At 40.1% G+C, this 22,530-nt stretch overlaps 1 protein-coding gene across 5 annotated transcripts in view; it reads left to right on the top strand.

Moving 5' to 3' along the window:
* The first annotated feature begins 2,442 nt into the window (after positions 1 to 2,442).
* Positions 2,443 to 22,530, top strand: part of ATP2B4 (ATPase plasma membrane Ca2+ transporting 4) — a 157,644-nt gene continuing 137,556 nt past the window's right edge. For 2 of the 5 annotated variants that reach the window (XM_087719995.1, XM_087719996.1), the window contains exon 1: positions 2,443 to 2,941. The gene's annotated coding sequence lies outside the window, so the exon portion shown is untranslated. The remainder of the gene's footprint in view (positions 2,942 to 22,530) is intronic. The other 3 variants (XM_087719993.1, XM_087719994.1, XM_087719997.1) reach the window with 2 other exon arrangements.

Below are 22,530 nucleotides of genomic sequence, written 5' to 3' on the forward strand. Positions count from 1 at the left end.
CTTTGACATTTCTTCTTTCATTTCCCTCCATCATGGTACTCTAACTACCCATGATAATTACAGCCTCCAGTACAAGTAATCATTAAAAAGGATAGTTCAGATGAGTTTTTCAGGTGCTGCTTTGATTCAGTGGTCAGTTCTTACTCAGGTTTTCCTTCCATAGGATTCCACAATTCCTTTTTGGAAAAGAAGAATTAAAAAAAAATTGCAGCCTGGTGAAACATAAGCTGTGTTTATGTGTTATTCTAACTACGAGTAACACTGAGTAACACTGTTACTTAGCCACTGAGCCACTGCTGAGCTGAGCTTGTTGATCAGAAAGATTGGCAGTTCAGTGGTTCGAATGATTCAAATCGAATCCCTAGCGCTGCGTAACAGAGTGAGTCCCCATTACTTGTCCCAGCTTCTGCCAACCTAGCAGTTCAAAAGTACATAAAAATGCAAGTAGAAAAATAGGGACCACATTGGTAGGAAGGTAACAGCATTCCATGTACCTTTGGCGCTTAGTCATGCCGGCCACATGACCACAGTCTTCAGGCAGCACTGGCTCTTCAGCTTTAAAACAGAGATGAGCATCTTCCCCTAGAGTCGGGAACGACTAGCACATATGCGTGAAGGGAACCTTTACTTTAACCAATTAAGTTTACCGAATTAACCCAATTTTCAGGAGGTGTACAACCCGCTAACCATTCAACTACAAGAAACTAGACTATAAACTAGGCTAAAATATGATTCAGTACAAATTGTCTTTAAGTTTTGATAATTTCACTGGGAAGCACTTATGCAAGCCATTAACTTTGCCATTGAAATCAATGGTAAAGTTAATTTTATCTTGTCCCTTGATTACATCAGAGAAACCTGACCTTTTTAAATACATACTTACGGGAACTTATGCATAGGGTTTGACATGCTGACTCATTCAATTCATGGAGTTAATGTCTGTCCTCTCCATGACACAACCACAAGTTTTATAGTTTTGGTTTATGTTATTAAAGGAATCTTTTCATAAGCCACCTAGAATATTATAAAGTTAAGCTATATAGCTTTGTCAGCACCATGGCCATTTTTGTGCAGAACTAGGCCTATTGATAGGCAACATGGGACTCTCCTATTAGGAAGCTGATATTTTTCAGACTGTGTTGTCTTACTGAACTGGGGTATCATGTTAATGTTTGACTGCTGCTTCTGCTGGCTGGCTGGACTACATTAATTTTTTTTAAAAAAAGATAAAAGACTTCTTGATTACCCTTACCATTGAAATCAATGGGTTTCATATGCTGACTCATTCAATTCATGGAATTGGTGTCTGTCTTCCCCATGGCACAACTAAATAAAGCTATTTTATGCTTGTAAGAAAATAACCTTTTTCATAAGCCATGTAGAACATTATAAAGTTAGGCTTTGTCAACATCATGACCATTTTTGTGCTGCTTCTGCTGACTGACTGGACAATCTTAACAAAAAGAAGAAATAAAGATAAAGACTTGTTGATTTTACCCAGTTCCTGCTGACTCTACATGACTACTCCCTGTAGTTTTCTGTATTCCTAAATTACTGGATTTGGATCAATGGAGAACTTAATTGCATTTTAAAGCACAAGTTTATACTTTGAATTTTGCGCTTTATAATCAATGTAGCAATGATTCGATTATCAGATATGGCAAAGCTTATATATCTTTGTCTGCTGGGTGAGTTTTGGAAAAAAATAAAAAGAGGATAAAATATGGTCAGCTAGTGCCCTAGTAATAGGTTTCTGTCTAAGATGTCAAGAGAATAAATGTCACCCATGCCATTTCATAGTACAAGAATTTCTGAAAGAGCTGGAAGACAGAAATACTCAAACAGCATCTATTATAATCAACTGTAAATATGCACAGGTCTACCATAACACCTATTTCTGTCCAAAGTTTGGCGCTGCTGGTGGTTGCTAAGAAAGCTGCAGGAATGTGCCCATGCAGTCATCAGGTGGAGCCACCTTTGACTGCAGAGCGTTTTCATCTTTTTAATCTTATTGCTGTTAGAAACCCTGAAAGGAAAAATTGGTTGTGATTGGAAAAAGAAAAGTATTGAAAGCTTCACGTCTCCCTGCGTGTGTCTCTGCGGCCACCTCCTCAAGCAGCAATGTTTAATTCACTTCGCCTTTCGGATCCACACCCGAAGGGGGGAGGGAAGCCTTACACGCATGTTTTGCTCCGAATTTCTTTTTCTCTCGTGTTTCTCTTCCGCCTCCGCGGCACTCTTCTGGAAGCACCCTTTTCTCTTCCCCCTTAAAAAAAGGGCAAGTCCCAGGGCTGGGCCTGCTGCGTTTGAAACCACCTTAACAAAGCTCCTCCTTCTCTGGAGGCTGGGGGTGAATCTGGCAGGACTAGGCAGTGGTGTTACCATGACGAACATTTTCTTAAGCTTCCGCGGCTCAGAGCAGGAGGGACTCAACTCGCCGAGGGCTGGGTTTAAAAAGACAGGGGGGAAAGACGAGGAGAAGGAAACGAGGGACGCTCTTCGAGAGACCCTCGCTTTCCTTTGAATAAACATCGCCCAGTTTTAAGATCCCCGCTCGAGCCTTCTGTAGGAGAAGCCAGTCATTTTGCTCCTTCTCCAGTTCGCGGCTCGTTCTAAACTTCAGCAGGCGGTCGGCAGAATCGGAAACCGAGTAGCCCTCTTAAGGTTTCCCCTCCCCTTCCGCCCTCCCCTTATGGAAATCCAGGGGGGTTTCCCAGACTGTGGAAGCCAGAATTACAGGAGGTGGAGGGAAATCGGCGGGACTCGTCTCTGCCCGTGAGTCGCCACGATCGATCAAGAGCCGTTGCTCCGGTCGTTTGCTGGCTGCACGCTGTTCCCGAGGCCGCCGACTTGGAGCTGCGACTGGGTGGATTGTCTGCTTGTCTAGAAAGAGTCCTTTCGTGTCTGCTCGTCTCGCGCTCCCGGGACAACCGTAAATCAGGTATTTTGCTTTTTTTTTAAACACCTCCCCACCCCCAGCCACCCCAGTGACTGAGTTGGCTTTTTTGCTAGTCTGCTTTTTCGATCGAAGAAATAAGGCAGCAGGGCAGTGAAAAGTGTTGCAAGCGTTATCACCCACGCCTGTTTCTAGTGCTTGTTGGTAGAAAGCAAACTTGGGGGAGGGGGGACGGGGAAAAAGGGAAAGGCAGATTTGGGTGGAGTAGACGGGAATTTGGTTGGAATTCCTTTTCTTTTGCCGGTGAATCTAAAGGTGGCCGGAGGATTTTTCTCCAAATATCCTCGGCTCGGGTTTTCTTTTACTTGCGGGGTGGGGAGAGGGAGAAGGCTACATAGTTTTATGCCTATAATTAGCTTTCGAAAATTTAGGGTATTCCCTGCGTTTGGAGAAACGTAAAGCAGAACGATTGAAAACGTATGCAAGGATAAGGAATGCAAAACTGTTGGAAAATATCTTCGGACTTTCGCGCGTGTCTGAAGTTCGATCTATTTCGAGTAGGGTTTCATAGAACATTAAATGGTTGGTGGATCTTAGTCAGGAATTAAAATCAAGGGGAGGGGGAGGCAGACCACTAAATAGCTTGTTTTCTAGTGTTGCTATCCCCCCCACCCCCCAGTCTCTGTCGTGTTGAAACTTTTAAAAAACTGGTCTGGCTGTTGATCCTCGTTGCATGCTGAACCGCCGGACGGGAGGAATTGGTTGCCTCGAATAGACTGAGTCGCCCTGGCAAGTCTACACCCTCAGTATTACAACACTTCTCTGTTAGCGAAGGTGGTTGGGGAGGGGAAAAGGCAGCGGAGAATTCCCGAGGGGGAAGAAACCGTCTGGCTGGTGTGCGGATAAAATCGTTAAACGGGACGGGGCTGGTGAAAAGAGGAAAACGGAATCTACCCCGCGCAGCTTAGTTGCAAAACGTGAGGAGCTGCCCTGCCGGAGCTGTGTGGGACAGCACTTCGTCCAAGGGAAGACCCCGTTCCGCTTTTGAGCCTCGGGGTTGGTTTCAGCGCCAATGACGAAAAGAAAGCCAACTGGAAGGGCTGTGCAGTTCCAGCGTTTCTAGCGCGCTGTGTTCAGCCTCCTGGTCTTTAGCACACTAACCTGATTATTTACCGGTGGGGAGCACAGTACTGGGTCTGTGTGTCAAAGACCGTTTAGATTTCAATTGGAAAGGAAAGGGCGCGATCCGCCCTCTTCGGCGGTCAGCAGCGTCTCTTATTCTGCGCTGACAAACGGACTGGCTGGCCAGACGGACAGATGTAGAAGGAGGGAAGGGGAGGGGGGATAAGGAGGGAGCGTAGAAATGCCAGTTGATCAGTCGCCTCCGAGGGGCGCGGCGGGACGGAAAGACGACCCCTCCCTTTTCACTGTACTAGTCCTCGTCACGGTCTGCAGCCCCAACAAGGGGGATTTGTTATAAAACGGGAGTGTGGAGCCGAAGCCGTGTTGATTGCCTAAATAAAGATTGCGGATTCGGACGTCTAGGTTTTTTAAAAAAGAAAGATGATAAAAATGCGTATGCTAATTTCTGTCTGCAAAATGTTGAAGTAATGGCTAGGATTTATTTAAACTCCTTACAAGGCAAAGGCATCCAATCACCTAAATTTTCCCAACTAAAGCCAATTACTAAATCGCCCAGCTCCCCATTCCCATATCTTTCCCAAGAAGATTTCTGTTCAATTCATAGTTAATTCACTATGGCTTTGAGCAGGTGAGTAGAACAGGAAAATAATGGCTGGAAGGCTTTTTTTAATGAGCTATTTCTCCTCTCGATATGTATGAAGTTTTGTATCAAAAATGGAATTTCAAAAATTTGGCAGAATACTAATCCAGAAGAAAGCCAACAGCAAATTAGAAACACCTCCAATTCCCTTTTTGGATTCTCTTTGACTGAAGATCCCATCCACTTATGATTGATTAACATTAGTATATTGAATCAAAAGAATATGATGGGGAAAGTTTCAAAATTAGCAAGTGGTGAAAAAGTAAGCCTGGAAAATATGGAAAGGAAAGGAAATGAAGCCAGGGAAACCAGGAGCAAGAAAAGGACTCTGGATATTTTGGAATTCAAAAAAGATAGGGGTTTGGGTGGATCAAGAACTAGACAGCTTACAGGAGACTAAAGGAGAGATAGTCCTAGAGATGGGCATGTGGGAGTTTTCCTTACCAAACACAGGGCATATGGTACAGAACTACCAGTTGCTATTGTCTTGCTATGTATTGCACTTAGTTCTATGTAATTCTAAAACACCTAGTTCTTTCCCCATTACTCTGTCCTCCCATCATATATAGGGATTCAGTTTAAGAAAACAACTTCCATTAGCACCAACAAATTCACAGTTCCAGATGCTGATTTTGATTCTCCTTGTGAGCCCATGCACAACAGCGCCTCTTTCTGCAGCCATTCCAGAAATAGACGGGGGGGGGGGGTGGTGAGGGGGAAACAGATTTTCTGTTGGAAGGAGGAAAAGAGATGATTTCATGTTTGTAAGGACCCATCTATTCAAAAAAGGACTGCAGAGTCATGGTTGGAAACAACTTGGGGATATGCCTTCATAAATGTGAACAGTAAAGAAGAAGAGTGAGCTTGTGTAACTTGTTCTCCTGCTAATAAGCTTCCATCATTTGAAGGGACTATCTCTTCCACACCCTACCCTGCCCTGATCCATTCTTTTTTTCCAAAACATTGCTTCACTTTGCCTATGGTACATACATTTGTATCTCTTCTACATAAGCCTTATTCAAATTCTTGTTGTAGAATGAGGGTAGGAAGAAAGCAATGACAGCAGTATTCAGCTACCCTTTAACTACGTTGATGATCAGATTTAAGAAGTAAACTGTTCTTTGTTAAGCAATCCGGAATGCCCGCCTAAAATTCAAGGAGAATATAGTAGATTTAAACAATAAAGAATAAGAAAACATGCAAGGTTTATAATGTAAGCTGGGTTTCATTTATTTTTTATTTCTAATTGTTAAAAATGTGCATTCTGGTCTGGTGAACTGGTGTGATTTGATTTCATCACTAAAAAACCTCTACATTTGAGGGATAGGAGGCAGAGGAGGGATCTTCAAGGACATACTAGCGACTAGAGAAACAATTCTCTGCATGTTAAATGGTCCCTCTATGCCTGGAGTGTAGCCTATAAAACTTAATGAGGCTTATTTTTGTACTATTAGACATTGGGTGTGTGTGGAGTCTTGTTTCTAGGAGATGCTTTCCATCCTATGCCATTACTTTCCACTTCTTCCTCGCTGCCCCCCCTCCCTCCCTGAAGTTGACCCTAGGAGCTCTTTTGGGTAGCTGTGCAGAATCTCTGCAGTCTATCACATCTGATAACTGGGGCTGCTAAATGGCTTCAAAGCAGATGGGGCTACCCGAGTTCCTGCCTTCCCCCACTAGCACCAAGATAATCTTGTCTGGCTTCCTGCCAGTCCCCTGAGGGGAAAACAGAATCTCATTTGGGGGAAGCACCCATCTGTTAATGAATCACTGCTGGGGAATGGACTGGGTTGGTGGAATTGCTTCCTGTCCTCCCACTTGCTTTGGGGGTCTTCCTGCTCCTGCAGTCCTGGCATTTATTGCCCCTCCCTTCTTTCTGCTGCATGCCCAGTGTCCATAGGGCTGAGCTCAGCCTGCTGTATTTTAGTTGTGCACACCTTCAATAAAGTTCAGAAGAGAGGTGCAACACTTTAACCGCTTGAATTTATTCAGAAACATCAGTAGAAGACATCAAACATGTTTCCCTCTAAAAAGCTGGAAGGGGAATTTGTGGGAGTCTCTTGGCTTCTCTGGATATACAGTAGCTGCAGTCTGCTAACAGCTGCTTCAAATGGTGCAACCCTGACATATCTATCACCACTCCAAGGGGCAAGAAGGGAAAAAGGGCAGAAATTAGTTCTGTGTCTGTGTGTTCCTTTTCTAAAAACAACCCTAAAGATAAAAGGGGCTGCTTTTTGTGTCAGACTCAGGGTCAGTTTGAGTGATCTATAAATTAAATTTTAAGAAGTTGAATAAGAGGCTAATACATCTGGAGTTTGGAAGCATGAAGCTATAGCCGCAGTGGGTCTTTGGCTGAGAGGGGACAAGACAAAGCTGGGGCAGGGAAGGCAGTAAGAAGTTATAGTTGACTGTCTGCAAAAGGATTGAAACAAACCACAATGAAAGTATAGTAAGGGTTGGCCAAAAAGGAACTGATCAACTGGGGATGTTGGATCAGCAAGCAGTAGTATATTGGCAGTCTTAGAAGTTATCAGGATCTAAGAATGTGGTAATGTTGTTGATTTTCTTCTCAGTGGGGTTTTTAGCAGTTTCTTAGTTTGTATCAACCTGGCAGTTTGAAGAAGCATATCACACCTCAGTAGGCAACAGCATGAATCAGCCACAGCCATCCACGGACTTGAGTCTGGGGAAGAATGCTACACTCTTACAAATGCCTAGGATCTGAGGATTTTGAGCATATATAGAAGTAGTTTCTGAACATAACACAGCGCTATTCTGTGGGGTTATGTTAAGGTTTGAGCTAGCAACAAAGTTTTAAATTTTGTACATTGTTTTTTAATGGAAAATTGTATAAAGCTATAACTGAGGGGGCTTAGAACTCCTAAATCTGAGGTAGATCTCTAACATAAAGCCCTGCTTTTAGCCCTTTGGAGTTGTCGCTCACATTTAAAATATTAATTACAGTATTGACTTTGGTCAATTTTTATATCCAAATAGAGAAATTATCCTCATAACTTGGAATTCAAACCCAGATGCCCACTTTTTTTTTTTTGAGGGGGAAGAACTGTTCTGCTATTAGAAGAACTCTGGAAATTGTATAACTTCTAGAAGTAATCCTTCTGTTCCTTATCCTTAAGTAAAATCTGATTTAAATTATCAATGAAGATATCCTATATGTCAGTGTTTCTCAACCGTGACGACTTTAAGTCCTGTGGACTTCAACTCCCAGAATCCCCCAGCCAGCATAGCTTCTGGTGGTCATGTGACTGGGTGGGCATTCTGTTGGCCTTCCAAATAACATTAAATGCTGTTAGTTAGTGTTAGACACCCCCCCTTTTAACCAATTACTTCAAATGCTATGATTAAATATAGGTATCTGCCTTCCTTGCATCTTTTGGTATATTTCTCATGAGGAGGGATTTAGGTGTTACACTGCTAATTGTACTAATATAGAAAATACTACAGCCAAACAACCAACCAAACAACCATTGGTGTTTGCTTGTTTTTCTTAACAATTAGCTAGATAGTATTATTGCATTAAAAAGTAAGGACAGGCTGATTTGATACGCTGTGCTACCCAAATATGGTTTGTTTGCATTGGCCTTAGCACATTTTATGACCCCAGCCAGTTTTGGATTCCCCAGGTAAGTTTTGGCTTACCTGTAGTTAAGCAAATGATAATTCAGCATGATGTGTGCACCTGTAATCTACCTGTATGTTTTATAATTACTACCCCAATTTTATCATCCTGTTCCTGTTCTTTTGGACTACTGATGCTTATTTTGATGTTTATTTTTTATTTTTGAAGAGGATCACTTTGTCCCTAATGCAGTCCTTGAACACCAATACCATTTATTTTCTTACGTGTGAACCTTGTTCTTCCTCCAAAATCTCACAATAGTTCTCTGGTCTTGCAGCATTCTTGTAAGGAAATATTGGATGAAAAATAATGACTTGCCTAGGGCTACATGATAAAATTCAGTGATATTTTAGTGATTTTTGCAATAAGATAAACCATCTGTGACAAGCAATTCTTGAAGAGAGGCACTAGAATTTCAAAGAACGAGAAAAAAATAAAATGTCTGTTCATAGTTCAGAGATTTGATCATCCTCATCATTCAAAGATTAACAAGCTAGATGATATCATTATTATTATTACTGACTTGCTTTTGTCAAACAAAAAGCAACTGAATCAACTTTCACCTGCCTGGTATTTCAGGGAATTGGGCAGCTGGACTTCAACAGCACGGATGAACTACCAGTTGTAAGATGAGCTGCAGAAATGCTCTTTGCCTCACTACTATGTTGGCTTATTAAATCTGTTGTCGACTTGTGAGGCACATTAAAGGATTTATCCTCTTTGTCAGTGTAATAAATTTTGGTGCTAGTACTAAATATATCAGACTTTACTGTAATGAATTGGTTTTCTATCCGGCTAACTGCACTGGGTTAGAATTTTTAGATTTCTTTTGTCTTGTTGAGAGACAAACTTTTTAATCAGAATGTATACACACACATACACACACACATTTTTCAAAGCATTGTTTAATTCACTGTATAACTGTTCTATGAATATGTATGTTTGTAATAATTCTAAATGCTGGTAAGGATCTATGGAATGGAATGGAAACTTAATGATTTCCCAAATATTACTGAACTACAGCAATGTTCCAATATTTAAGGGACTACCAGAAAGAGTGGGTAAACCTAGTCTCCAAAGCAATGGATAGAAACTAATCAAGGAGATAACCAAGGATAAATTTCCTGAAAGTTAGATGAATTAATAAGTGGAACAATTTGCCTCCAGAAGTTACAGGTGCTCCAACATTGGAGATGTTTAAGAAGAGATTGGACAACCATCTGTCCTGGTATAAGTTTCCTGCTTGAGCATTCTCCTCCACCTATATAACAGGAAAATATTTAATTATTCTAGCAAGCATTTCAACTGACTGTCACCTTTGGCAATAAGGAATTTCAAGAAAGTGAATTAGAAAGATTTGCAGAAGAGAGGTGTTACTCTCCTCCAACATCCTTCTCCATTGAGGAAAGGGAAGGCTGTTTCTTTGTAGCTAAATTGGTGGGAAGCTCATCTGATGGAAAAAACAAGGATACTGTCCCATCACCATTCCCCCTGGCTTCTAGGTTGGATGTGCAGGAGACAAGCCCCTTGATGTATATCAAGGCTGTCAGAAGAGCAGGCAGCCTGCTGCTTTATTAGTCTCTGAACTTTCCTAGCAGTAAAAAATAGATAGTAGGAGGGAGTTTGGCGAATCTTTGCTTTGGGGGACTTTTTAATTGACATAACAAATGTGTGCTGGACTGTGATAAATGTATTTCTCCAATATGTCATTACCCAGATCAAAAGTGGGCCGTTAAAAATATATATGAAGGAATTGTGCTTAGGGAATTTGTGCTGCTCTTTCAGCTTTCTCAAAAGCACAGGAAGATTGTAAATGCATGATCTGTGGACCCTCTTTAAAATACATATGAGGGAAGCTCAAAGTCCTTAGTATGGAAGTTGTCTGAAATCTGCTTGTGCAACTTTATGACAGGAAGGACCCACCCTCCGCTCTGATTTTTTGAAGTGTAAAGAATGGGCTATAATATATAATGTTGCTCTTTATTTTTATGGCTACCAGTAAACATTAAATTCTGCATGAACAAAACTTTTCCCTAGGCAAATTACTTTATGTGGCAGGAAGCAGATGAGGTAAGACAGGCATTTGCTGGGTTTCTGAGTTGTCCTAGTGATTCTGAGACCATTTCAGGCACAAGATCAACTGTGAAATTTAGCAGAGAATATCCTTTTTTTTAGATGCCTCAAAGCTTTGATTGCTTTAGTTGCAGCAGAAGAACAGAGATAAATCCCTGGAAAATGAAATAAGAAGCCTAATGCTAATTTTCCAGGTGAGGAAATTCTATCTCCAAGCTGCTCAATGAAATGTAATGTAATATTCCTTTATTCTGGGGACATTGGCCCAGCAAAATCTCTCTCTCTATTTCCCTGCCATCATTTTATCAAAACATTTCACTAAAAACAAGCTTCAATACTCAGTCCTTCAAAGTAACTACCATATTTTTCAGAGTATAAGATGCACCAAGGTTTTGAAGAGGCAATTTTTTTAAAAAAAGTACGGTAGGTAGGTAGATAGAGGGATAGAGAGACAGAGAAAGAGAGAAAAATACAGTAGGTAGGTTGGGATAGAGAGAGAGAGTAGTTAGGTAGGTAGGTAGATAAAGGGGGGGAGAAATACAGTAGGTAGGGAGAGAGAGAAATAGAGAGAGAAATACAGTAGGTAGGAAGAGAGAGAGAGAGAGTAGGTATGTTGGTAGCTAGAGGGATAGAGAGAGAGAAATAAAGAGGGGGAGAGAGAGAGAGGTAGGGGGAGAGAGTGAGTAGGTAGGTAGGTACGTAGGTAGATAGGAAGGGGGAGAGAGAAAGAAATACAGTAGGTAGTTACGGACAGAGAGAGAGAAGGTAGGGAGAGAGAGAGAGAGAGTAGTTAGATAGGTAGATGTTTCCAGGTGTATTTATCCATGTGCTGGAGAAGGAAATCGCTGACAATCTGCAGCACCTAAGACTAAATACACAGAGTTGAAGTCTGTGTATTTGGGTAAGTTATATGTGTCTCCTTCCCAATGCTGTAGTCTCAACAAATGTTCTGCCTTTTGATTTGTTGTTGTTGTTGCTTGAGGAGTTAAAAGACAATTTGTCTCCCAAATATAGTTCTGAGCCTAACTGGAAGTTATTTTATTTAGTTATTCCTTTAAGTGCATGTAAAATATAACTAAACATATTTTGTAATTTGGACAACGCCATAAAATGTAAGCATAAAATGTAGAGCTTTGATGGCGAACCTGTGGCACACATGCCACAGGTGGCACGCAGCGCCCTTTCTGTGGGCATGTGAGTCGCCCTAGTTCAGCTCTACCATACATGCGCATGCACCTGCTGCTGCCAACTGGTCATTGGGTCTCTGGCACATGGGGCGTTTACAAGGGGCTTGCATGCGCATGCGTAGGGAGCAGGGGCGCATGTGTTGTGGAGCTGAACTAGGGCGACAGCTCATGCCTGCTTTGGGCACTCGCTCTGGAAAAGGTTAGCCATCAGTGCCCCAGAGTCACCAAATGGCAGTTTGTAGAGCAGTGATGACTAACCTTTTCTGGACTGAGTGCCTAAAGTGTGTACCCCCAAAATGCAATGCATGCATGTGCGGCCCACCCGCACATATCCCACCCCCTGCGCATGTACTCACGTCCCCCCTACATGCACCCCACTACCTCGTGCATGCGTGCCACACCCCTGCGCATGTGTGGCAGAGACTGCCATGCATGTGTAGAAGTGTGGCATGCATTCACGGGGGAGTGGGATGCATATGGGGTGTGTGTGCATGCGCGGGGGGTGGGACATGTGTGCGTGGGCCACACATGCAGAGCTGAACTGCGGCGAGAGCTCATGTGCCATCAGAAAGGGTGCTGCATGCCACCTCTGGCACACATGCCATGGGTTTGGCATCACGGTGATAGAGTATTATTATTAGACAAATGATATTGTTTTGTAACACTGGCAAAACTTCATATTTGCATAACTAGCCACTAGCCGATACTGTCTTTTTTTCAAGTAGGTACAGGACAACTCCACCCAGAAGAATGTAGTACTGGGTACCTAATTAAGCAGTATTATTAAAGTCAACTGGATTTGAATCTTTTTGGCTTTTATGTTGATTTATATGGTGGTGAGGTAATACTTAAAACAGTCTGGTATTACTGTGGTATTTTCAGTTCATTGAGTAAATTGTGCATTCCTAGAGCCCAGCGGTTGCAATCCAGCCCGAATGCAGTAAGTAGGTCCCTCTGTTTTTCCCAAGGGCCTGATAGCAGCATCATATTCTTGGATGTAAGAAGAAGAATCTCCAGGGTTACTGTTGTGATCAACTGTAGTCCATCATGTGACTACGTCAAAATAAAATCACAAATACCATCAAGTGATCTAGGACTGAGTGTTTTATATAATTCATAGTTCGACTCTTGGTCTGCGAGCCTTTTTCCTTTAGGTGAATCACAGCAGAGTTTGCCAGCTAATGACACAGCCTGCTGAGATGTGCCAGCTTCTGTCTATCATTTGTCTGATTGGCTATGATGGGCCTCTAATGGACGATATGTCCCTGAAGTGTTACAGTAATATTTATATTGTTGTATACTTCTGGCTCTAGAACTGAAGTGCTGCTATCTCTTAAGTGGATTGTGGGTCTTTCTTGGTTTAAATTCCCCCAAAATAAGGAGATTCTGGATAGGGGAAAAAAAACAATAGTTGTGGCTGATTTTAACAGAGTTAAGAGAGCCAGATTTGCTGTTATGAATAGAAGAGTTTCTCCTGCAGAGCAAACCAGCATCCTGTGGAAAATTCCTGGAGAAGGAAGTGGGTAGGTGGAAATTTTTGTCATTGCCTTTTCCATATGATACTTCTTAAGCTATTCCATGCAGGCCACCAATAGTCTGGAGCTTTCAGGTGGAACTGGCAAAATCACCAGCTTTACCCTCCTTTCAACACAACTGAATTCTGCTGATCTCATGTCTGAGACAAAAAGCAGATGTTGAGACAGCATCAACATCTGCTTTTTAATGAGTTGGGGTTCAGTCCGCCAAACATCTCTGCTTGATTACTATTATATTCTCTTAAGATAATTTGCAAAGTGATATATCTATCACAGATAAAAGCCTAAAGCCATGATGGCGAACCAGTGGCACGTGGCACCCTCTCTGTAGGCACACAAACTGTTAACCTAATTCAGCTCCACCATGCATGCGCGCACACCTCCCGCCGGCCAGCTGGTGATCAGGTCTTTACCGCAAAAACACGGGGCGCATGCGGCGGAGCTATATTTGCATGCATGAGGGGGACTCATGCACATGCATGGGATGTGTGTGGTGGTGTGAAGACAGGGCTCATGTGTGGGGGCAGGGCACATTCATGGGGGCTGCATGCACATTGCATCTTGGGGCTTTGGGTATCGCTCCCGAAAAGGTTAGCCATCACTGGCTTAAAGGATCTCTGGCCTCTACCATGTAGTACTTCTTTTGAAAACATGGTAACAAATATTGGATGAAGTAAATAGTGGTAGTTCTTTGGAAAATCATAGAAAGTCCAAAAGAAGAAAAATACTGTATTTTGTTGCCTGAAATGTCTCTCAGTATTCGAGGCATATTGACACTTTTTGGGATTGTTTCCTTTGAAGAAATACTTGCAAGATATATTACAGGATTGATATAAACTTACATTCCTTGTCAACTAAATTTGTTTATTCATAGAAGCAGTCTAAAAGTAAAATATGCACTTCCATTCAAGCATTTCTAGATATTTCTAGATATTCCAACATGCCCTTCCATTCAAGTATTTCTAGAAATTGATCACAGCTCGCCAATTGTATTATGTGTGCTTGTACTATTGACTTTTAGAGAAATGGAGTTGTAATATTTGATAAGTTTTCAGAAGAATGAAAAATACAAGACGTCATTGGATTAGAGGTTCTAAACATGGTGTTACAGACAATAACCTTAAAATGTTGCATTTTTTAGAGGAAAGTATTTTCTGAACATGAAAATCCAACAGATATGCAGGGACTCCTGTTTTTGGAAAAACAGGCCAAAAAAAGCCTCAAAAATGGGGTGAAAAAAGATGAACAAACAGGCGGGAGAAAGCCTCAAAAATAGGCCGAAAAAGCCTCAAAAATGGCCTGAATAAAAGCCTGAAAAGGGGGCATGCAGAGGCCAGAAAATGGCCAGCAGGTGGGCGGGGCTTCTGCAATATTCGATCTATAAGACGCACAGACATTTACACCCCCTTTTGGGAGACAAAAAAAGTCTGTCTTATAGTCCCAAAAATACGGTAGTCAATGGAGATAACTTTTTGGTCCCTGCCAAGATTCCAAGGTTAAACTAATAAAACAACTAATATTTTTTAATTAATAGCTATTGACTTTAATATCAGATATAATAAAATGTCCATGGGATTATAACCTTTTCTTGAAGGTTCTTGTGTCTTGTGCACAAAGACACATAGCCAGTCTTACTCTTACTTTATGCTGCTTCTGAAATAAATCTGAAAGATAAAAGATAGAAATTATGCTTTAGCTTTCATATGGAAAATGAAGAAAAGAAGACTCTGTGTGATGATAGAATAATAATGATGATGATGTTATAGCACATACTAGTATGACAGTGAGCATCTATATTATGACTCCTATTTTACATGTCCATAAAGACAAGCAAGGTGAATTTGCTTGCCTTGTGAATTTCACAAATTGACTTTGCAAAATGATTGCTGTAGAATGTTATCTAACTATGTATTTTAAATGCAATATGGAATACCTGTAAAAAGTATATAAAAAATGAATCCCTAAAATGCAAGTCTTAAAAGTATCCCCATTCAGATCAGCGTTAACATACTGGTTTGTAAATAAATTTTATTTTATTTGCTGCCCATCTTGTATCCAACATATCCAATGTCTGTAGGGGAGATATTGGTCAAGGATGCCTAAGTTCTTAACAGTTAAAAAGCAAACTTTAAAAGGTCTTGTTGAGAAATCTAGTGTGGTACATAAATAAGAAAGGTGGAGCATATTAAGAAAAATCATATATAGTTTCAGTCTTACAGAATGAGATATTCAATGCCAAGACTTCTGCAATAGCTTAAATGTAGTCATTGGTGCCTGTAGATTAGGAGCCAGATATCTTTTGGTTTTATAGGTACATATACATGTGTGATTTTCCTCATACAGAAGCTTTTTGTAAATTTTGTGATGATGCTAATGATCATATAAAAAACTCAAGCATTTAATCTCAGTTTTGGTTATCAGGACTTTTTCAGGAAGTAACATTTGAAAATATATCATTTTTAAATTAAAAGAATGAGAAAGAACAGATACATATTCCCTTGGTATGTGCCAGGAAGCGTACTCTTAACTTTACAAATCTTATCAATCTTATCTTTCTGGGTAGCTATATGATTGTTGCTTCACAACGCTCCCCCCTAGCAATTTGTTGTCTGCCAGTGAGACTTGGTTGTGAAAGCAGTGATGTTCACAGTATGAGTATTAGGAAGCTGACTGATAGCAGATATCAAAAATGGTAAGAAGCTTTTTAAATTTTAATCAATAAAATCCATTTGTATTCTTTTTCTTCGCCCTCCGTCCATCTTTTGAAAACTAGTTGCACTTTTAGAGAGGAGTTGGGACAGAATTTTCAACTAGTATAAATGTACCTTTACTTTCCAATTTCAGGTTTGTGTGAACTAATCCCTTGGTAATAAAATGTGCCTGGGATGTGTATTATCTAATCTGGAGGACCCTCAATGTACTGCTGTTGACATACATATTAATTAATTTGATGAGAGGGTTTTTGTGCCTTAACACATAAGGAAAAGGTTTTGACTATGAAAGCAGACCAATATTTATAACAGCTGATGGGCAAAGTGATGGTTCTTAAATATATTTCACATGGAACATTTGTGAATGATATGAAGATGGGATGAATTTTGAATGTCTGAGATGTCAGCTGGCTTTTCTGTATAGATTATTTCTTAGGAAAAAAGCTTTCAAAGAATGTAGCCCTTCAACTACAATCCTAAAGACCTATCATAACTAAATTGAAATTAAAATTGAAACATTTTGAAAAAAGCCCTAATACATTTTTGAAGATTTTCTTTCTAACTTTTGAAAACTTTATAAAGTTGTTAAAAATCCAAGGAGAAATCTATACTATCTTCCCAGGAATACAAATATTCAGAATTCCATTAGCATTTAAAACAGTTATAAAGCGATCTAAAGTGGATTTAAAAATAACAGGTTAATAGTTGGTCCCTGTACTCACGAATGATGATACCTGGCCTCTTTTATCTTGTGACTTTCAACATCTTCCTCATAGTTAGCCACTTCAGGTTAATTATCTTTAGGCAGAATAACTTCAGTAAAACCAGTTTGGTGGTAGTTGTCCATTTGTCCTGCAAAATAATTTGGCTGACTTTGTTTACAGAATTCACCTCTCACCTGATAGGAAGGCCTGTAGCAGTCACCAACTTCTCAGGTCCTATCTTCTTGGTAGAAATATTAGCCATTGTGCTTGTTGATAACAAGTTTGGTTGAAATATATGGAGAGAATGAGTCTATATACAGGTGAAACTCAAAAAATTAGAATATCGTGCAAAAGTTCATTTATTTCAGTAATGCAACTTAAAAGGTGAAACTAAAAATGAGATAAGACTCATTACATGCAAAGCAAGATAGTTCAAGCCATGATTTGTCATAATTGTGATGATTATGGCTTACAGCTCATGAAAACCCCAAATCCACAATCTCAGAAAATTAGAATATTGTGAAAAGGTGCAATATTCTAGGCTCAAAGTGTCCCACTCTAATCAGCTAATTAAGCCATAACACCTGCAAAGGGTTCCTGAGCCTTTAAATGGTCTCTCAGTCTGGTTCAGTAGGAATCACAATCATGGGAAAGACTGCTGACCTGACAGTTGTGCAGAAAACCATCATTGACACCCTCCATAAGGAGGGAAAGCATAAAAAGGTAATTGCAAAAGAAGTTGGATGTTCCCAAAGTGCTGTATCAAAGCACATTAATAGAAAGTTATGTGGAAGGGAAAAGTGTAGAAGAGAAAGGTGCACAAGCAGCAGGGATGACCATAGCCTGGAGAGGATTGTCAGGAAAAGGCCATTCAAAAGTGTTGGGGACTTTCACAAGGAGTGGACTGAGGCTGGAGTCAGTGCATCAAGAGCCACCACACACAGACGGATTCTGGACATGGGCTTCAAATGTCGTATTCCTCTTGTCAAGCCACTCCTGAACAACAAACAACGTCAGAAGTGTCTTACCTGGGCTAAAGAAAAACAGACCTGATCTGTTGCTCAGTATTCCAAAGTCCATTTTTCTGATGAGAGCAACTTTTGCATCTCATTTGGAAACCAAGGACCCAGAGTATGGAGGAAGAATGGAGAGGCACACACTGCAAGATGCTTGAAGTCCAGTGTGACGTTTCCACAGTCTGTGTTGATGTGGGGAGCCATGTCATCTGCTGGTGTTGGTCCACTGTGCTTCATTAAGTCCAGGGTCAATGCATCCGTCTACCAGGAGATTTTGGAGCACTTCATGCTTCCTTCCACAGACGAGCTTTATGGGGATGCTGACTTCATTTTCCAGCAGGACTTGGCACCTGTCTACACTACCAAAAGTACCAAAACCTGGTTCCATGACCGTGGGATTACTGTGCTTGATTGGCCAGCAAACTCACCTGACCTGAACCCCATAGAGAATCTATGGGGCATTGCCAAGAGAAAGATGAGAGACATGAGACTGAACAATGCAGAAAAGCTGAAGGCCGCTATTGAAGCATCCTGGTCTTCCATAACACCTCAGCAGTGTCACATGCCACGGCGCATTGAGGCAGTAATTGCTGCAAAAGGGGCCCAAACCAAGTATTGGGTACATATGCATGCTTATACTTTTCAGAGGTCCGATATTGTTGTATGTACAATCCTTGTTTTATTGATTGCATATAATATTCTAATTTTCTGAGATTGTGGATTTGGGGTTTTCATGAGCTGTAAGCCATAATCATCACAATTATGACAAATCACGGCTTGAACTATCTTGCTTTGCATGTAATGAGTCTATCTCATATATTAGTTTCAACTTTTAAGTTGCATTACTGAAATAAATGAACTTTTGTACGATATTCTAATTTTTCAAGTTTCACCTGTAGTATAACAAACTATATAGTAGTCTAATGTTGCTACTAATCTAGAGAGCTGAAGGAGTCTTTTTAGGCTGTAGTAGTATCTTCCATTGAAAATAGTGAAGACAGACTTGTGTGAGGCTGCATAATCAGTCTTTGTGTTTCTAATAAAATGAAGATTGCCAGCCTAGTTGGATGCCCTGCTTCTGGGGAGGAATGAAAATGCAGGAATCCAAACCAAGAAAACCCACATTTTAAACTTGGTGGATTATTAGTCTACTACCCGCCATCAGCGTCCCAATTCCTTTACCAGTTAAGGGGCTGGCAGAAATTGCAGACAAATATCTTTGCTGCCCGGTCATATTTCTTAATTGCCAATTGGAGTTGAGTGACTGCTAATTACATGGTTATACTATGCAGAGAAAGGAATAGAGATTCCTATCAGAAAATGAGAAGTCAGCCCCAACAATTTACATGAGGCATATTGTGTTGTATTTTCGTACCCTGCATAAATTTAAACAAAAATTTTTTGCTAATGTAAAACTAGCGTATTTATTATCCTATCAAGTGCTGTAGGAATTGATACCAGGTCATTCACTGTTTGGTTTTCCCATAATGAAGTCACCACTTCTTAAGGTATCATATGCCTCTTTCTCTCGGTTATTAGCAAACAAATTGCTGCATTGCTCATGTCTTCACATATTATTAGGGCACTGATCCCAGATTCAAAATGCTTTCTTCTATGCCATGCCCAAACTGGGAATATGTAGCAACTTTTTAAGTGTTCAGAGCGAGGGATACTTGCTGACTCATTCAGTTCTCATATCTAAAAATAAGCAATCTATCCTTAGGAGCCAAGAGTTACTCCCAGGCCAGCCTATGGACTTTCCCACCAATGGGTAGAGATAGTGTTAAAGCACCGCTGCAGGGTAAGAAAATAAGAAAGTGCTTTGACTGATGAAATCCTGTGGTTAGTGCATTTTCCTTTGTACCTGTTGATTAGCTGCCCATTGACTTTTCCGCACACAAGCACATTTTGCAATCTTTTTTAATTCATTCATTAACTCCTGGAGAGACTGCAGTACCTGGGACAATACAGGTTTTTGGTAAAAGATCAGCGAGGGTTTTTAAAAAACTTCTCTCTCTGAACTTTTTCTTTCTCTTCTTCAGTATTGAACTGAAGAAGCTTCTTGAATGAGAAGAGAAATGTCTTAAAGAAAAAACAGAAATTCCAATTGCTTTTTAAAAAGCACTTTTGAGACAACCCTGACTTGCATGACTGAGAAACTCCATAGATCTTTGAAGGTGATACTCATAGCTCCTGATACAGCTAAAACAGGAAGTTATTAAGTAGAGGCTCCCTGACTTCTTTCCGTGCATTAGGGAAAAAAGAGCAAAGCTTCTTTGTGTGGGGTTAAAAAGCTTGTTTATATTTTAGTTTAATAAGCGAAGATAAAATCATTAAGATGTAGCCACAGGTGTATCTGTTATTTGCAAGAATAGGCTTCTGCTATCTCTGAAGATGAAAAATGCTATCGTATGCAAGAATATTTAATATAGCCACACAAGCTCCTGGTTAAAATAGCTTGAGAAAGTTACCAACTCTTGTAAAATTGAATTACGGTAGGTTGTAAGATTAGCTTTGGTCATATAATTGTTGACATTCAAATGTTTTACTACTTTCCAAGGTTTTTTTTAAAGTGCTGTTGTAACTTCAGATGCTCACTAAATGAATTGTAGTAAGTTGAGGTATTTGTATTTCAAAGATAAGATTTTTCTATGGGGAACTACAGTCTCTTAGGGGTAATATGTCAGTAAGAGATGGGGTCTCACAACAAAAGTAGGCATCTCTTCTCCTCTCTGACTAGCCTCTTTCATTCCAATCCCAATAGATCAGGGGTGTCAAACCCGATCACATTGCAGGCTGTATCGTGACGTATTGTTTTTGCCCTTGTGGAGCTGGGGTGGGTATGGCCTGCGGGACTGTATGTGGCCTGCAGGCTGCGCATTTGATACCCCTGCAATAGAAGTCCCCAAAGGTGCTTTCCCAGGAGACAACTGGACTTTCTTGTTTTTTCTTTTGAAGACGTTTCACTTCTCATCCAAGAGCTCTGACAGGATAGTAGGGAATGGAATGATTCTGTCAGAGGTAAAGAAACTTCTTGGATGAGAAGCGAAACCTCCTGAAAGCGGGAGGACAACCATGACCTGGATGACTGAGAATCTCTACAGATTTCCTGCAATTGATGGTTTAAGAAGGGGGAAAAATGCTCATAATTTTGTCACAGGTTTATATTAAACAATATAAAGCACATAATGGCTTTCCCATTAGGCTGACGTCCATAAACCTTCCACAGCATTTATTCCTAAAAACTAATTTGCTGCATAAAAATAGAATGTGAGTATGCCACAGGAAGCAAAGCTCCTGCCTTATAAATGAATGGCTCCATCTTTCTTGCTAGCCATATCTGGGGCTGTTTGGTGTCATAATGGGATACCAAATTGGATGGGACTATTCAGTTTTAAGAGCTAGCTGTCTACCTTTTATACTTGTTCATTCATCAGTAATTATCTAGTAACTGTTCAGTATTTTAGTTTTGATCAACTATAAACAGAATTTTGTGGAACTCTGTATTAACTTCAACCATTAACTATTAAAATGTATGGTATAGTATTGTTACAATTGGTTGCTGTTTCACTGGAAATTCAAATAAAAGAATAGAGAAATATTTTGTACATCTTCCTTCTATTGTCCTACTGTACAGATTTATTCATTGTTGTCCAGTAATCAAGACAAACCCTGCATGGGATTAGTTTTGATCCATTTATTTGTACTTTACAACATGGGAAAACATGGGGGGGGGAATAAATGGGATATTTAACACATATCTATGTTCATAATACATTTTGGTTAAGTTGATAGTTATCAAAAATTGAGGTTTTATTTTTTTTGGAAGTTATGCTGAGTTTTCTCATATTTTAAACTCTGTATTGAAGATGGGTAAACATTTTTTTATTGGGATGCTTAGCCATTACCTTGTTGTCTGTTTCCACTTGTTAGTCTGTTTGCTGCTTCCAAAATAAGGTGCAGTGTGTGACTCAGCACAGAGATAAAGTCTGCTACGAAGAAGGGAGCAAGTTTCTGTTTCTACTGCTTTGCCAAATCTTATGTCAAAAAAGAGGCTTTTGGGACAACAGCATGAAATAAATGTTCTGTACCAATTCATGTGGATTAATATGTAATTTTGCTCACTGCATTTTTGAATGTGAGAATTAAGAAAAATAGGCCTAAGGTTTAGAATACATTTCAGGAAATGAAACAGTTCAATGGATACCTTTTATACCATAGTACTTGTGTTTTAACTTTGTGCATTTATATAAGCTATCCATTGAATCCCAAATCCTACTCTGAGGTTATGCAGCTCTTAGGATTGTATTTCACTTTTGATAGTAACCTGTGCCAGTAACCTAATGACCTGCTCCCATAACTAAACTCACCCTTTGGGACAGACTGTCTGACATGTTCCCTAGAACATAGGATATTTGAGAACCAAAAAACCTTCTTGTTGAAGGTCAGGTTTTTAAATCCACAGATCCCTGCTCTCCTATGAACTTGTAGTTACTAGGACATCTGCTGGATGACAAATAGAATTTAGCAGATGTCATTCAAAGCAGTTGAATAGTTTGCTTCATGGAAGCAATAAAACAATTGACATTCTTTTGAAAATATTCCTAGTACAGTAGTAGCTTTGTATTTAGGCTTAGGGTAATTTCTGAAATACCAATGTTCTCTCCAGGGTATGACCATGGGGAATTTCTTGTTTGTATCTCAGTCCATGGCATCTCTGTTTTGCATGAACTTACATAGGAAAAGTTCCCAGCAATGATGTTGTTTATTTCTACATTGTTAGAGCTTCATAGTAATGCTTTTATGAAAATATAGTTAAGATCATCCTTTATAAAGCATTAATAACTGACTATGAATGCTGATAAAATATTCTGCCAGTTGTATCTAGCATCTGATTTTCAAATTAAATGATGATGCCAAAAATCTATCAGTATTCATTTATGAGGAACCGTGCATTTAGATTACAATTTTACAATGGAAAGGCAGTG

This window comes from Thamnophis sirtalis, unplaced genomic scaffold, assembly GCF_051295495.1.
Source record: "Thamnophis sirtalis isolate CommonGarterSnake01/CBP01778 unplaced genomic scaffold, rThaSir2_p1.2 scaffold_7, whole genome shotgun sequence".
Classification (NCBI taxonomy): Eukaryota; Metazoa; Chordata; class Lepidosauria; order Squamata; family Natricidae; genus Thamnophis; species Thamnophis sirtalis.